This window comes from Pavona decussata, unplaced genomic scaffold, assembly GCF_977016875.1.
Source record: "Pavona decussata unplaced genomic scaffold, jaPavDecu1.1 SCAFFOLD_84, whole genome shotgun sequence".
Classification (NCBI taxonomy): Eukaryota; Metazoa; Cnidaria; class Anthozoa; order Scleractinia; family Agariciidae; genus Pavona; species Pavona decussata.
The window spans coordinates 6,590,175-6,605,429 of record NW_028145502.1 but is presented as its reverse complement, the minus strand read 5'-3'; the positions used below and the strand labels follow the sequence as shown (position 1 = coordinate 6,605,429).

Here is a 15,255-nt window from a genome sequence, read left to right as displayed (position 1 = left end):
AGATAGCATCAGCATTGTATAATAATAATATTTATTACCCCGTTAAACAATTGCAAAGGCTTTATGTTAAAAATAAATAGGGAATGTCCACTTCAAGAGGGGCAATTGCACTCGCCCAGAAGATCTATAAAATCACACATTTTCACGCAGTCTTTCATCAATCTTACCTCTTTATAAAAGTAGTCATCCACATTTGCTGCTTTAATCCATCATTTTTTAGCTTAACCGAGGTAAACATCCAGAGTAAATATCTCCTGAACGCTCGAATCCCGCTTAAAATCTTGAATAAATGGTCTTTTCCCGACCCTGCAGTGCAATATGTGCTGACCAAAATGGCTTTGTTCATGCCCAGTCTTCCCAGTCTGAATGAAATCCAAGATGGCTGCCGGTACTCAGTGACTCTAGTCGCTTTCTTAATTACTCATTTTAAAAGCTAGCATTGCGCATGGAGGTCGTTGGAATTATGATTCAAAGCATTGCTGTTCTTTTTGGCATTAAATGGAGTCAAGATTCATCAAAGAAGGTTTGAAACTAATAGTGTTTTCACAAGTGTAGTTTAGTGTACGACCAATAATTGTAAGCTTTGTTTTTTTAGTATTAACGCTTTCCTTGAATTATGAAAGGAAGCCAGTTGCAAATACTAATGTCAGTTACTCATCTTGGTTTTATGTCTTTATCTGTTCAATTTAAATAACATACAAATACAGCTCAATCTTGTGGTATAGACAACAAGTATACATCCTTGCTCTTTCTTCCAAACCATTTGTTATTGTTGCATATTAAATTTGCCATGGAATGGTTAAATATATGGTTCAGATTAAAACTTACAACAAAGAAACTGTGAATTGTAAATTCCAGTGCACAGTAAAGTTCTGATTGGTTTGGGTACAAAACAGCTGCCTCAAAATCATATTTTGTTATAGCTGAACAAATAATATGAAATATAATACGTTATTTAACCATGCATAGGAGATTAAACAGAGTTAAATAGACTATTTTATACATATTTTGCAATGGAATAGAGTCTACCTCCAAACCAGTATTTTAAATTTATCTATTTTGTGATGGCCTATTTTATTCATATTTTTGCTGGAACTGGCCATAACCAGTATGCTATCTGCTGAAAAATATAAATAACAATGTTGTTATCTTCTCCACTGCTATTCATGATCAGTGAATACTTAAGGATGTTGCCAATTTAAGGTATCTTTAACTTTCAAGAACAATTTATTTTAAATTATTATACTTTAGATCCAGTAATTATTTAACTTTCAAGAACAGTAAGTACATGTATCAATAAATTAACAGTCCTTTGTCAATAATTATGTTGAAAGCCAAACAGCTTAATACAAAATGCAAGACTCCAATATATACATTTATGTTTAAAGAACATGTTTCAGTTGTCCATTATTTTGTAAAAAAAAAAAAATAAATAAATGTTAATTTATGTTTAACCCCAATAATTGGAAAGGAGATTGAGAAAATAATAAAATGTTTCTGAGGGCACAGCTATTTATATTTGTTTTGTCATAATTGTCATTCATATTATGAATTTCATTTGGACTTAACCTGCACACAGACACTTAATTCCATGGCATTTTATACAACAATGAGTATAATTACTGACATAACTTAATTCAGTGGACTTCATGGTCCCTCCATGGAATGTGGTACATTAGATTGTCAAGTACTCCATGGAATTCTATGGACACACCCGATGGACACTCCATGAAGTTTAATAGAATCCCATGGACGTCCATGGAACTCCATGGACATTCCATGGAACTCTATGGAACTCCATGGACACTCCATGGCATGCTATGGAACTCCATGCAGGGCTTCTGATATTATGCGATGTTGCGATTTCGCATAATTGACCTAAAATCGCAACAAATCGCATAATACATGAAATATCGCAGAATTTGTACAAAAACGCACAATTTAAGAAAAAAAGAGCAAAAATCCCGCTCAATGTTAAGTTCTCCGATAATTTAAATGTTATCTCAAGGCATTTTTTCTTTCAAAAGGCGTCAAAAAGCACCGGGATGCGTTCGTTCGTTGAACAAACGAACAAACAGGCATTCTATGCGGCATTTTACATGTTGGGGACCTGGTGCTGGTTTTCAAAATTAAACAAGTGATCATTGGCACGGAATAAACAATCCTTTTATGTAAATACACCAATCACAATAGATGTCATTTGATTCCTTCTAACTTGTGTTGTTAGTATCAGCATGGAAACTGCTCGATAGTCGCTTGCAATATGTAGTTATTTTGATTTAATTGAAACAAATTTCCTCAATCCTCATTATGGATAAGTTTGTTGTTAAAATGCCGAACACTTCTTCGCAGGAAAAAAAAAAGATCGCACCTTCCTGTAAATATTTCGGCGAAAGACAGGGCAAGAAAGTACCCCGAAGGAACATTTCATGATGACGATGGTCTGCAACGTAGTGGTTGTTCATCTTCGAAAGTTTGTGGTAGACAAGCACCTTGAAGCTGAGTCACACAAGCCGAATGTGGAAAAAATGCGGGTGGGAATCAACAAACGTTGAAATGAGGCAACAAATGATTTATGTCAGCCATTTGTTCCTTCCTTTGTGCTCAAATTGCTTCTTGAACAGCATAAAATGAATTGTGCTCCTCTTAGACCTAATAAAACAAGGTTAAATTAGCTAAAATGAAATCGCATAATTTGCCCCATAATAGACCTTTCTTGCCGCATAATGAGACGTAAAAGTGCCGCATAATTTCCAATTTTTTTTGCACCCTATCAGAAGCCCTGCCCATGGAACTCCGATCCACAGACACTCCATGGAGTTTCCATGGTATGGAATTCCATGGAACTTGGAATTCCATGGGGTTATTTCGTACGGGAATTGTACCCATAAGAACAGGGTGGTCAGATTGAAGATGTTGTGAAAGAAAGGAAGGGACCGAATGTTCCATTTGTTTAAACACAAAAATGTGGTCATAATGACGAGGTAGTCTAAGGCGGGATTCCACCGTAGCTGAAACTGAAAAGTTCGGTGAGCTTGCATACCATGTAGCAACCATTTGTATTTCAAATGGAGTTGCACTAATGTTAATTTCATGTGCATGTACTATAAGTAATTGTTATCACTATTGTCTTACAGGAGTGGTCAGTATTCTCAAGTGGTGTAATTTTGGCTACACCATTTCTCAATTTATGTTCATTAAACTGTAACAAATAATTATACACATGTACACACGTATACGGTAGTTCACTTAGATACAAATCCCTTATCCATAATACATGTACTACAAGCCATGTTTACAATTTTTTGAAATCACATAACTGCACAAAATGTACAGTCTTGGTAATCCCTCGCAGTATACATGTGTATGTACATGGAATTGTTGTGATGAGCTGGTGGCCTGAAATGCATTTTATCGCACAATTTGTTTATAATAACAGTGTATATGCATGTACAGTCAACTCTCTCATAGGGACCACTTCTTGTAAGTGACCACCTCCCGTAAGCGACCACTTTGTAAACAACCGTTTTGTTTCTCAGTTAAATGCTGTTTCAAGAGCTCTCTTGTAAGTGACCCCTGGTGAAAATCTTTTTAAGATCCTTGAGGATCTTTAAAGATCTTTAAAGATCCACATGAGGATCTTTTGTGATCTTTTTGAGGATCTTTAAGGATCTTGATTCATATCCTCAAAGATCTTGCAGGATCTTGTAAGAACCTTGAAGTCCCTGCAAAGATCCTGGAGGATCCTGCAAGATCTTTGCAGATTATGCAAGATCCTTGCTGGATCTTGACAGGATCCGGTAGGAACTTAGCAGGAACCTTTAGGATCCTCACAGGGCCCTGCAAAGATCCTTCAGGATCCTGTTTAGATCCTGCAAGATCCAGCAAGGATCTTGCTTAATCTGCAAAGATCCTGCAGGATCCTCAAGGATCTTTGCAGGGACTTCAAGGTTCTTACAAGATCCTGCAAGATCTTGAAGGATCCTGTAGCAGGAACCTAAGGATCCTCACAGGGCCCTGCCAAGATCCTTAAGGTTCTTGTAAGGATCTTTATAAAAATCTGCAAAGATCCTGAAGGATCTTAACGGATCTTTGCAGGGACCTGAAGGATCTTTGCAGGGACTTCAAGGTTCTTACAAGATCCTGCAAGATCTTTGAGGATATGAATCAAGATCCTTAAAGATCCTCAAAAAGATCCACAAAAGATCCTTAATATCTTAATGGATCTTTGCAGGGACCTGAAGGATCTTTCTGGGAACTGAAGGATCTTAACAGGGCATTAGCAGGATTCTTCATGGTCCTTGTACTGTAGGATCCTTAAAGGGACCTGATGGATCCTTACAGGGTCCTGCTAAGATCCTTCAGGTTCAGGTTCTCTTAGAATCATGAAAAAACCCAAAAAGATCCTGAAGGATCTTAAAGGTTCTTTGCAGGGACCTGAAGGATCTTGACAGAGGCTTTGCAGGATTCTTCATGGTCCTTGTAGGAGCCTTGCTGGGACCTGATGGATCGTTATATAGGGTTCTGCTAAGATCCTTCACGTTCTTGCAAGGATAGAAGGATATTTAAGGATTTTTGCAAGTAAGGGACGTGAAGGATCTTCTCAAGGTTTCTGCACAAATTCTCAAGGATCGTAACTACTCAGGGATTTTCCAGAAAAATGGTAGAAAGATCCTTTTGTGCATCTCTCACAATACTCTTAATTTTCATGCACAAAATAGGTGTCCTATTTAACAAGCAGTAAATTTTATTTCTATTTCTCAGATTATTCTCATCTTTTTACAAATAGATAGATCTTTGATGTTTTACATTAAAAATCTCATGGTTTAAAATCATCAATCCCTTACCATGAAACACAACAGTTAATGCAAAATGTAAAAATCTAAAGCAAGGGTAAAAATGCCTCATGAATTAACTTGTTTTTTCTTCTTATTTCTTCCTTTTGTGTTAGCCCTTTGTTTTCATGAAAATGAGGCCACTTACATGCAGAAAGACATGAAAAAATTACTACAAATAAAGGATGAGAAATACAGACAGCATTAATTATTTTTCTTTCAAGCTGTAGTACAACATTGTTATGACTTGAAAGTTGAAAGACATTGTTATACCTACATGTATTGCAACCGGTGTTGCAAGTTGCAGAAACGTGCAATGTCTACTTCAATGTACAATGTTATCACAACTTGCAACAGGGTGGTAACATCCACAACGACACTTTTACATGGTTGGATGACAAGTTAAACGAAAATGTTGCCTACAGTGCCTAGTACAATGTCAGCTATCAAAATAATACCTTTCAATAAATTTGTAACAGTTATGCATTTATGAAAAAAACTCATCTTTTAACCACAAGTCTCACTCTCAGGCAAAGGCATAATCAAGACTCATCTGGTTTTGAACTGTTACATTGAAAGTTAAAAGAAATCATTCACTCTAATAAATATGAATTTTGACAAAATTGAAAATATGTCAAGTTTATATGCACAATTTCTCCTTTAAAGTAACACCCTGTGCAGCTCCATTGAACATTGCACAGATAATTGGCATTCTCATTGCACACTATAAAACCAAAACCCATGAAAATTTCAGTATTTTTTCATCGTAAATCCATAGCATTTCCAACACTCTTTGAGGGGATTTTCAAGGTCATGAGTAAGGACATTTTCATAGCATTTTTTAACCATGAAGTTGCCATGGAAAGAGCATAAAAAATCCATGAAAATAATGTGAAAAACAGCATGGCCCATGAAATTCCTTGCATCAAGTATCAGACTATGAAAAACTCATGAAAAGTCCCTTTAGGACGGTGCCTACTTTTATTACTGCACATACGTTCTGCACATCTCGAGCTTCCTATGGGTGGTGCCTACTAAATACAGGGGTATTTTTGCGTAGTTTAAAACTGTGCGGAGAAAGCAGAAATTAGCAAGTGCTCTTTGCATCCAAAAAGAAAATTTGGGGTAACCATGCATTTTTCAGAGAAACTGCGCAGTATAAATAAAAAAAAATTAGAAACTGCGCGGTATAAATTTAAATTTATTATTATTATTATTATTATTATTATTATTATTATTATTATTATTATTATTATTATTATTATTATTATTATTATTATTATTGTAAAGCTTCAATTTGGAGTAAAACGCCATACATTGCTTTGTATTTCACAACTGCCTTAGAATAAGAAAGAGTAATTGTTGCTGAATTATCTCTAAAAAAATGTGTGGTTACTCCCAATTTTCTTTTTAGATTCCAATAGCCCTTGCTAAGATCTGCTTTTCTAGCAGTCATAAAGCTCACAAAAATGCTTCGGTTTTAGTAGGCACAACATGGAATTCCCATTTAGCTTTTCAGGAGATTTTCAAGGTCAAATTTTCAAGAGGTTTTCATGGGATTTTATATCATGAAATTGAAAAGCTTGTGAATATAATTTGATGAGAAAATGGAATAGGCTTAAAATAAAAATAAAACAGGCTGGGATAATCTAATGAGGAAAAAATGGAAAATGGTACAAAAATACCTTTAAAACAGGTTTAAAATAGGGCATTAAATGTATGTCATGCAAGTTAAAATAGGGTTAAAATAGCACTGACTGTTGGTTTATAGATCCAGAAATAAAATAGCTATAAAATACATGTAGGTTGAAAATAGGTGATGGTTTAAATCCTTATTCTAAGCCTAGAATTATCACAGTTCATGTGTTTTAATTAGTTGTAGCATTTGCCACTGCAAATGATTTCATGGTCAATACTTCATATATTCCAGACCTGCACGTAACTATATCTGGATGGTTAATTACATGCATTACACACAATATAAATTTGTCATTCACACACCGTATTCCACAGCCAGAGCTACAAACAAGTAACAGCAAAAAACAATTTCACAGTAAACTTCTCAGGAAAGAAACATTCAGAAAATGGCTTTGTCTTGAATTATGTAAAGGTTCAGGGGAAGTGCTAAATAAAAAAGAAAAATGCTTGGATTTTTCTTAAAAAAAAGATTGATTGTACCCTTGCTGTTTTCAACTACATGTATATGATATCCAGTAATGACCAATACTCCATTATGCAAGTTACAAAAGTTTATTTGGTAACAATTATTGTTTCTCAGTAGGAGTAGCAGAAGTCACGATTTGCAACAAAATCAAATCAGTTAAAATAGAGTCCAACGTTCATAAGTGACTTAGCTTATAGAGCAGGATTTGCTGACTTGACACTGAAGCGGCACGATTGAGTATCAGCCTTGACAACATTATTGAGCTGAAAATCTGCAGTACAACAGAAAAAAGTGCATTTTAAGTCACTTCTTCTGAATGACCAGTGGTCACTCAGTGATCACTGTGACAGTGATCTGGGCAGTGCCAAGTATACGCTTTTAGACACATGTTTCAGTGAGCTTCTCATCTGTAACAATCTTGTTGATTTCTGAGCAAAACAAGGGTATCCAACCTTTAACTCATGGTGCTACAGAAAATATAAGCTTAATCCTTATACACTCCATGAAGTTGATCATGAACTCCAGATCTTCATGCAATGTCAATCGAACCAAGATCACTAAGTCTTTAGCTTATACCAAGACATGATGACAACCTGGCTACAAATTACTCTGTAAAAACGTTTGCAAATAATAAATAGGGTATGTTTACCTTAACAATCTCGAATTTGCAGTTAAGTTCAAATAAGATTCAAGAAGCACATGCATTCGAAATAAAATCACACATTTTCATGTAGTCTTTTTCATCAAAATTATTGATTTCAAAGCTTACCTCTTGCTAAAAGTAGTTATCCACATTTTTTTGCTTGAACCCAACATTTTAAAGCTAAACAGAGGTAAAAATCCACGGGAAATGTCTCCTGTTTTCTTGAATATTCCGCCTAATTTACGTCCTTATGACATGACTCCTGGGTTCAAACCATTTACAATTAAATCGAAAATGAAACGGTCATTTCCGCGAGCCTGCAGTGGCATATCTGCTGACCAAAATGGCCTTGTTCGTGCCCAGTCTACCCAGTCTGAATGAAATCCAAGATGGCTGCCGGTGTTGCTGTGACCCCACGTTTTCTTGCTCATTTTAAAAGCTAGCACTGTGCATGAAAGTTGTAGGAATTATGATTGAAAGCATTGTTGTTCTTTTTGGCATCAAATGGAGTCAAGATCCATCGAAGAAGGTCTGAATGTAATATTGTTTTCGCAAATGCATTTCAGTGATGTGTACTTTTCTTAAAACTTTTCCTGGAAAGCAGGCCAGTTACAAATACTAATATCAGTTGCTCATCTTGGTTTTATGTGTTCAGCTCTACTTGTGGTATAGAAAATACGTACACCCTTGCTCTTTCTTCCAAACCATTTGTTATTATTGCATACATAAGCTTAAAGTTTATAAGTTTATTGCAAAGAAGTACCTGGTATATGTAATTGTTAAATTGAGCAAAAAAGTGTACAAGCAATAAGTATACATCATGCATTTGTCTTTTTTGTATGGCTCAACATTGATGGTGTATACATCAACAATGATGAATACAAATAGCAACTTCACCTTAGATTAGGAAGATGAAGTTTCCCTTGCTGTATACAAAATATGTACATACAACATGTGATGCAGACAATCTAACTGCCCATTGCCTATCCTATTTTTACAAAAATATAAATATAACAGTGTATTACTATTTTATTGAGCAATAGTGATATATCAGAAATAGTAATAAGATATAAGCTTGGACAATCTTGTTAATTTAATATTAAGTATTCCATCCATTTCTTGACGTCCACTACTATGTAATAACTAATTACGGGAGATCTTTACAAAAGCTCAACAGAGCTTGCTTAAGATCTCCTTGCCTCTTAAAATAAATGAGTTTTGTGAAAACCTAATAATACATGATGTAAAGGATGTAAGGCAAAATAAATAAAGAAAGAAAGAAAGTAGGATTACAGGCTGTTTTACAGGCTATTTTTCAGTTTGTTATGAGAAAATATGGCTAACATCAGTTGTTACCTGAAAATTCCACAGTATTGGCCCATTGCAGCTCCAAAATCACAAAAATTAATATTGAATCGACTGATCACAATCTAATGTTGTAAAGTTTCGTCCTTTAGCTTCTTGTGTTGTCAAAGTCAAAGAAAGAGATTTTCAGTCATTGCTTGTCTTCACATTTTGTGAAAATATTTGTAGACCCAGGAAATCTTGTTTTGTTGAGATTTTATGTGGCTGATCACTCTCTTTGCAAGAAAAAAACATTTACTTCTGTTGCCCCTGAGGTGAGGTTTATAACTGCATTGCCATGTGACTGTGTATGGTTTATGCGTGATTGAATGGTGATTTTATCCACGACTGCAAAATTGGTTCAATTAGCCTGTTTGGTTCCAAAGCAACCCCAATTATTTTTTAGTGAATTGTTTATTATTCTATATTTTGGTTAATCACAAGACCATGATTTGCAAAGTTCTCTCTTATAACCTGATAAGATTCTCATTACAAGTTTGTCTAAAGATCCTTGTAAGATCATTGTAATAATTATAGCCTTAAGGATCCTGACAAAAATCATTGAAAGGATCCTCAAAAATCTTTTGTAAGATCCTCTTTGTCTCCTTGAAAGGATCGTCTTTAAATCCTTCTAATATTCTCATCAGATCCATGATGACTGTTAAGGATTTTGGGAAAGTTCTTTGAAAGAGATAAAATAGGATCCCTTTAAGATCCTTGTAAGATCCTCATCAAACCTTCGAAGATTCCTAAGGATCCTGACAAAGATCTTTCAAGGATTCCTGATAGGATCCTTTAAAGATCATTGTAAGATCCTCATCAGATCCTTGAGGATCCTGACAAAAATCTTTTATAGGATCCTCTAAAGATCTTTTAAAGAACCTCTTAAGACCCTTGAGGATCCTCAAGGATCCTGAAAAAGATCTTTGAAAGATCCTTGAACAGTTCTTAACAAGAACCTTGTAAGATCCTCATCATATCCTTGAGGATCCTTAAGGATCCTGACAAAGATCTTTTATAGGATCCTTCTAAGATCTTTTTAAGAACCTTGTAAGACCCTTGAGGATCCTTAAGGATCCTGACAAAGATCTTTGAAAGATCCTTGAACAGTTCTTAACAAGAACCTTGTAAGATCCTCATCATATCCTTGAGGATCCTTACGGATCCTGACAAAGATCTTTCATAGGATCCTTCTAAGATCTTTTTAAGAACCTTGTAAGACCCTTGAAGATCCTTAAGGATCCTGATAAAGATCTTTGGAAGATCCTTGAACAGTTCTTTACAAGAACCTTGTAAGATCCTCATCATATCCTTGAGGATCCTTAAGGATCCTGACAAAGATCTTTGAAAGGATCCTTTAAAGGATCTTTTTCAAGATCCTGTAGGATCCTAATGAAATCTCTGAGGATCCTGCAGGATCTTTTAGAAGATCTTTGAAAGGATCCTCATCAGGATCTTCAAGAGATCTTTATAGGATCCTCAAGAAATCCTCTAGGATCTGTGAGGATCTTTAAAAGATCCTTGTCTTCAAGGATCTTTAGAAGACCTTTGCAGATCTTTGCAGATCTTGGAGGATCTTTGAAGATCTTTGAAGATCCTCCAAAGATTTTCACCAGGGGACCACCACTCAAATTTCTTAAGGGACTGCGACCACTTTTTAGGCCAGAAATTACACATTCTTTCGTTTTCTGTTTTCGGTAAACGACCATCCAACATAATTACGTATGATCGTTAGTAAAGCAAATTTACTCAGAAGTGACAAAAATTCAATTTTTAATGACGCTACCCCGGACTGCTGACAGATAATAACAGTTTACAGACAGAGAAGATGGCTATAATTAAATCAAGCTTGGCCAGCGATTCTCGAAAGTTACTGTCAGGCACTCTTAATGTTCCAATCATACTACTTTTGGTGGACATCAGTCAAAGAAAGCCCTTCAATTTATGCAATGCCCTAGCTAGCCCTTGAGAAATTAATAAGTGCTGCACATGCAGCACAATAATAATTATTATAATTATTGTTTTAGTTAGTCAATTTATCAAAAATAATAATAATAATAATAATAATAATAATAATAGTAATAATAATAATAATAATAACAATAATGAAAATGATAATGATAATGGAAATAATAATTATAATAATTAACGTGTAATCCAACTTAGCTAATGTGGGGTCATAATTACTAAGAGGAGACAAAAAATAAAATTAGCATCTGCATTCCTTATTCAATCTCACTGTCTTATTGTAATAAAGTGTACTTCCACTGAACAAGTTGTACAATGATGTAAATGTGAATAACTACACTGTACATGTGCACAATGACGGGAGATTTACAAAATGCTGGTCCCATTGATCTTTGCTAAGCCACCCCCTCCCCTCCCCCTCCCCACCCCCCTCTTCAAATGGCAACCTGGAAAATATACTGGGAAATATACTGAAGTTTTATTTTGGCACCATTTTAACAACAATGCTAGTGATTTCTCATGCGGAGATTGGGCGTGCTTTATTTGAAAGAAAACAATATAATTTTGAGGGCTAAAAGTATGCAAGAAATAATCAATTGCCTTGTGAAATCACACAGAATATTGCCCACGTGTAATACTTACATGTAATAAGTAAAATTAGGGGGAAATCAGTGAAAGAGTAAATTAAAGCAACAATCTGCTTAGGGATAAAAATAAAACCTAAAAACAAACTTTTTTATGTCCACAAAACACATACACTGTAATTATATAGTATTACATTATTTTATATTTTTAACAACAAGCTTGGGATTCTCAATATATGCATGGTTGGAAGGGCTTTCTTCTGAGGAAACCCTGATCTGCACTTGCCAAGTTGAAATCTGGTTTTGGACATCCATGGGAAAAAAGTAATGTTTGCCTGAATGAAATATGACTTCCTTTAAATCAATAATTGATTTAATTTATATGTAGTATTTAAGGTTGATCTCTAGACTGAAAGTTATGTTTTGATGCAATGTTTATTATTATCCGATGTTGTTGCTCCAGATCCAAAGTTTTTATTCCAGGTGCAAACTTTTTACTCCGTTAACCCTATGTTTTTATATTCCTGGCCCCATGCAGTTGTTCAAAGAGTGGATAATTTTATCCACTGGATTAGTCGCTATGAGGCAGATAATTTCCCTATAGCCGTATAATTTGTGTATAAAGTAGAAGTGTCTGTCTTATTTAAGTATGAGAATGTGTGAAAAACTTACCAAAAGTTTTGGTTGGAATACATTTTTTCCGCTGGATAGCAACTTATCCACGAGATAAAGTTATCTGCTCTTTGAACAACTGGGACCTGGATTGTAATCCAGTTTCTAGAGTGGAGTCCTAGGATATGGTCAGTGCATAAGGAATGCAAGTGTGTAGTTCAACCCAAAGAAGACAATTCTATATAAGTTATACATATGCAATAATTTTTTTATCATTTGATAACTTGTGGAAGGTGGACCTTGCATGTTTTGAATGATTTGAAAACTAAAATCTCTGGGAAATTTTGTGTATCGAAGCCAAGAAAGTATTACTCAACATCATCTTGATCAGGAAAAACCTCATTTGCATTTACTTTCAACGCACAATTTACATTATACAACTACGAGAGTAGTTTCGTCGGAAGACCTCGTCAGTTGGTCCCCATGTTTGTTTTAAAATGCATGTTTGTTGTAAACCGCCATGGCATTTTAAAACGTGAACATGGTAACCAACTGGCGAGGTCTTCTGACGAAACTAGTTTTGTGGCTGCATATGTAAATTGTGTGTTGAAAGTAAGTGCAAATGAGCTTTTTCCTGATCAAGTTGATGAAACAAAAATGGCTTTAATTTATAAATTAACCGTAAGCTGCAAATTTTTGCATTTTGTGGTTAAATTTAATGATTTTTTGTCTATGAATGCTTCTGAAGGAGCCGTACTGTATCAGATAACATTTTGGGGGGTAAGGCAGATCAGGAATGAATTTTCCTGTTTAACCTGCTTACGAGCCTGGTTGGTTGGGTAATAGCTGCTAGTACCAGTCGTCGGTCTTCTGAGATTAGTTTTAGTGTATGGTATGATGGGAGGTGATGTTAAGTTAGAATTTGGTTACAGTTTTGTGTGGATCCAGGATGGAAAATGGTCAGATATTTTACAATAAATATTTGTTGAATAAATATTTGTTGAAATTCCTCTAAGTGGAGACACATACTGAATAATGTAACTCTATATAGTTACATGTCTTTAATTTCAATTTTTAAGAGAATTAACAAGAAATCAACAGTATATACACATGACTGGAAGCGGCAAAGACAGCAGCTACTAGAGAAGAACATACTAGAAGTTCAGGAATGTAATATATGTAATATATTTTAAGATTTATTGTAGCTCTACCATTGATTTTGGTCTCATGTATACTTTGTTCTTTTAATAGTTACTTAACTGAGGGAGCCCATTCCTTATAAGCCCGGTGGCTTCCCTTGGGCTTCCTTGCCATAAAGTAGTTAAATAATAATAAAAAATTTGTACAATTTATGGCAAAGCAATGAACTCAACTGAACTGAATGCCAAGAGTTAACCTGACACTGATTGGTGCATATGTTGTGGGTTATTTTATTTTATTTTGTTTTTGCTTTAAAATTAATTTATCAAACCAGTTTAAATGTGTGAATGGTGTGTTTCTCTTACAGGTCTTGAAGTGTCAGTTGTCATATTGAAGTGCAAGATCCCTTTTGTTTCTTTAGACCGATACTTCAAAGACTCACAACAGGTTAGTTCTTAGGTTTTATTCTTGGGTTGCCCAAAGCTCAATTACATGTAATTTTATACAGAATGTGAAGCTTTCCAAACAAGGCATGAATTGGCAAGAAAACAAGAGACAACTTATAATGACTGGCTTCATATACCTTATTTATTCGATTAACCGCCCTGGGCACTTATTTAATTTTGGGCCCATGAGGGTGGGCGCTTATTATTTTCCCAACATTTTCAGCAAGTGAGAACACTTTTAGAGAATAACAAAACAAGGGAAAACAAGTTTATTTCGTTTCAACAAGACAAAACAAAGTGTATAAGCTATTAAACATAGACAAGCCATAAACAATATTAAAGTTCATTGACTACGGTATCTAAAACCAATTTTGGAACACAACTGACTCTCCTCTTACCTCACTATGGGCTAGTACAGCATTTTTTTGTTGTTGTCGTTGGGAGAGGGTGGGGTTGGCCCTTATTCGAAAGTGGGCGATTAATCAAATAAATACTGTACGGTAATTTAGACCTTTGAGCTCTCTGCTGGGGGTGCCTTATGAGTAGCTTTGCATTTGGTTCCTTCCTGGACTGTGAGAAAGGTCATTTTTCTTGCTTTATTTTCAAGCCTTTTCCCCTCTCTGCCCTCCCTTTGGTAAGTGTCAGGTTTGCAAGTATTCCACTGACTGGGTTCAATGTGACGGTTCCTTTGATGAGTTTAACAACTGTAATACTTGGTATGTGAAAGGAAAGCATCACAGATGGAGGCACTCAAAACGTTTTGAAAAAGAAATCGCAAGATCAAATATATGCACCCTGTTGTAAGGTGCTAAGGCCTACATAAACATCTACCCCAGTAATGGTTATGCCCTCCTACATCATGTTAATGTTAAGGACGGTGCCTATTACAGTGATACCAAAGTATTTTTATGACTATACAGGAAAAACAGATATTAGGAAGGGCCATTGAAATCCAAAAAGAAAATTGAGGGTTGCCACGCATTTTTCAGAGATAATTATTTAGCAACAATTATTCTAAAAAGCCATAAAATACCAAGCAATGTATGGCGTTTTTTTCCAAATTGAAGCTTTATTATCCCTGAAAAATGCATGGTTACCCCCAATTTTCATTACGGATTCCAATAGATCATTTTGCTAATAAGTTTTAAACTGCGCAAAAATATCCCTGTATATTTGCAAGCACCACCCATAGAACACCTGAGTATCTCTAGATGTGCAGAACATATGCACTTGAAGGTTTCAAAAATGATTTCACTCTCAAATGTCAAATAGAAAGCTTTTTAGCAAACTTCAGATCCTAAAATCTCGCCTTAAAGGATGCTTTTTACCTATTGAACATGTCCTACAGTACTCCGCATGCATTCCATTATTAGAAATGTATGTAACAAGAAGTAAATGTTGTATTGTGTGTAAAGGGTTGTTGTGAAATAAAGTTGATTAAAATATAAATAATTATAATGATATATTTCTTGATTTTTTTTTAATAAAACAATTATTATTCTACTCATGCTTGTTGGAT

The 15,255-nt window shown here is 35.0% G+C and overlaps 1 protein-coding gene and 2 pseudogenes across 3 annotated transcripts in view; 1 reads left to right on the top strand and 2 right to left on the bottom strand.

Moving 5' to 3' along the window:
• LOC146475649 (ras-like protein 1) overlaps positions 1-15,255 on the bottom strand; it is a 491,817-nt pseudogene that overhangs the window by 13,460 nt on the left and 463,102 nt on the right. The gene's annotated exons all lie outside the window — the stretch shown is intronic.
• The window catches only part of LOC146475652 (uncharacterized), a 417,346-nt gene that overhangs the window by 26,900 nt on the left and 375,191 nt on the right, over positions 1-15,255 (bottom strand). The gene's annotated exons all lie outside the window — the stretch shown is intronic.
• LOC146475657 (BRISC and BRCA1-A complex member 1-like) overlaps positions 353-15,255 on the top strand; it is a 29,475-nt pseudogene continuing 14,572 nt past the window's right edge. The window contains exons 1-2 of the transcript XR_014865886.1: positions 353-523; positions 13,658-13,737. The product of XR_014865886.1 is annotated as a BRISC and BRCA1-A complex member 1-like (transcript). The remainder of the gene's footprint in view (positions 524-13,657; positions 13,738-15,255) is intronic.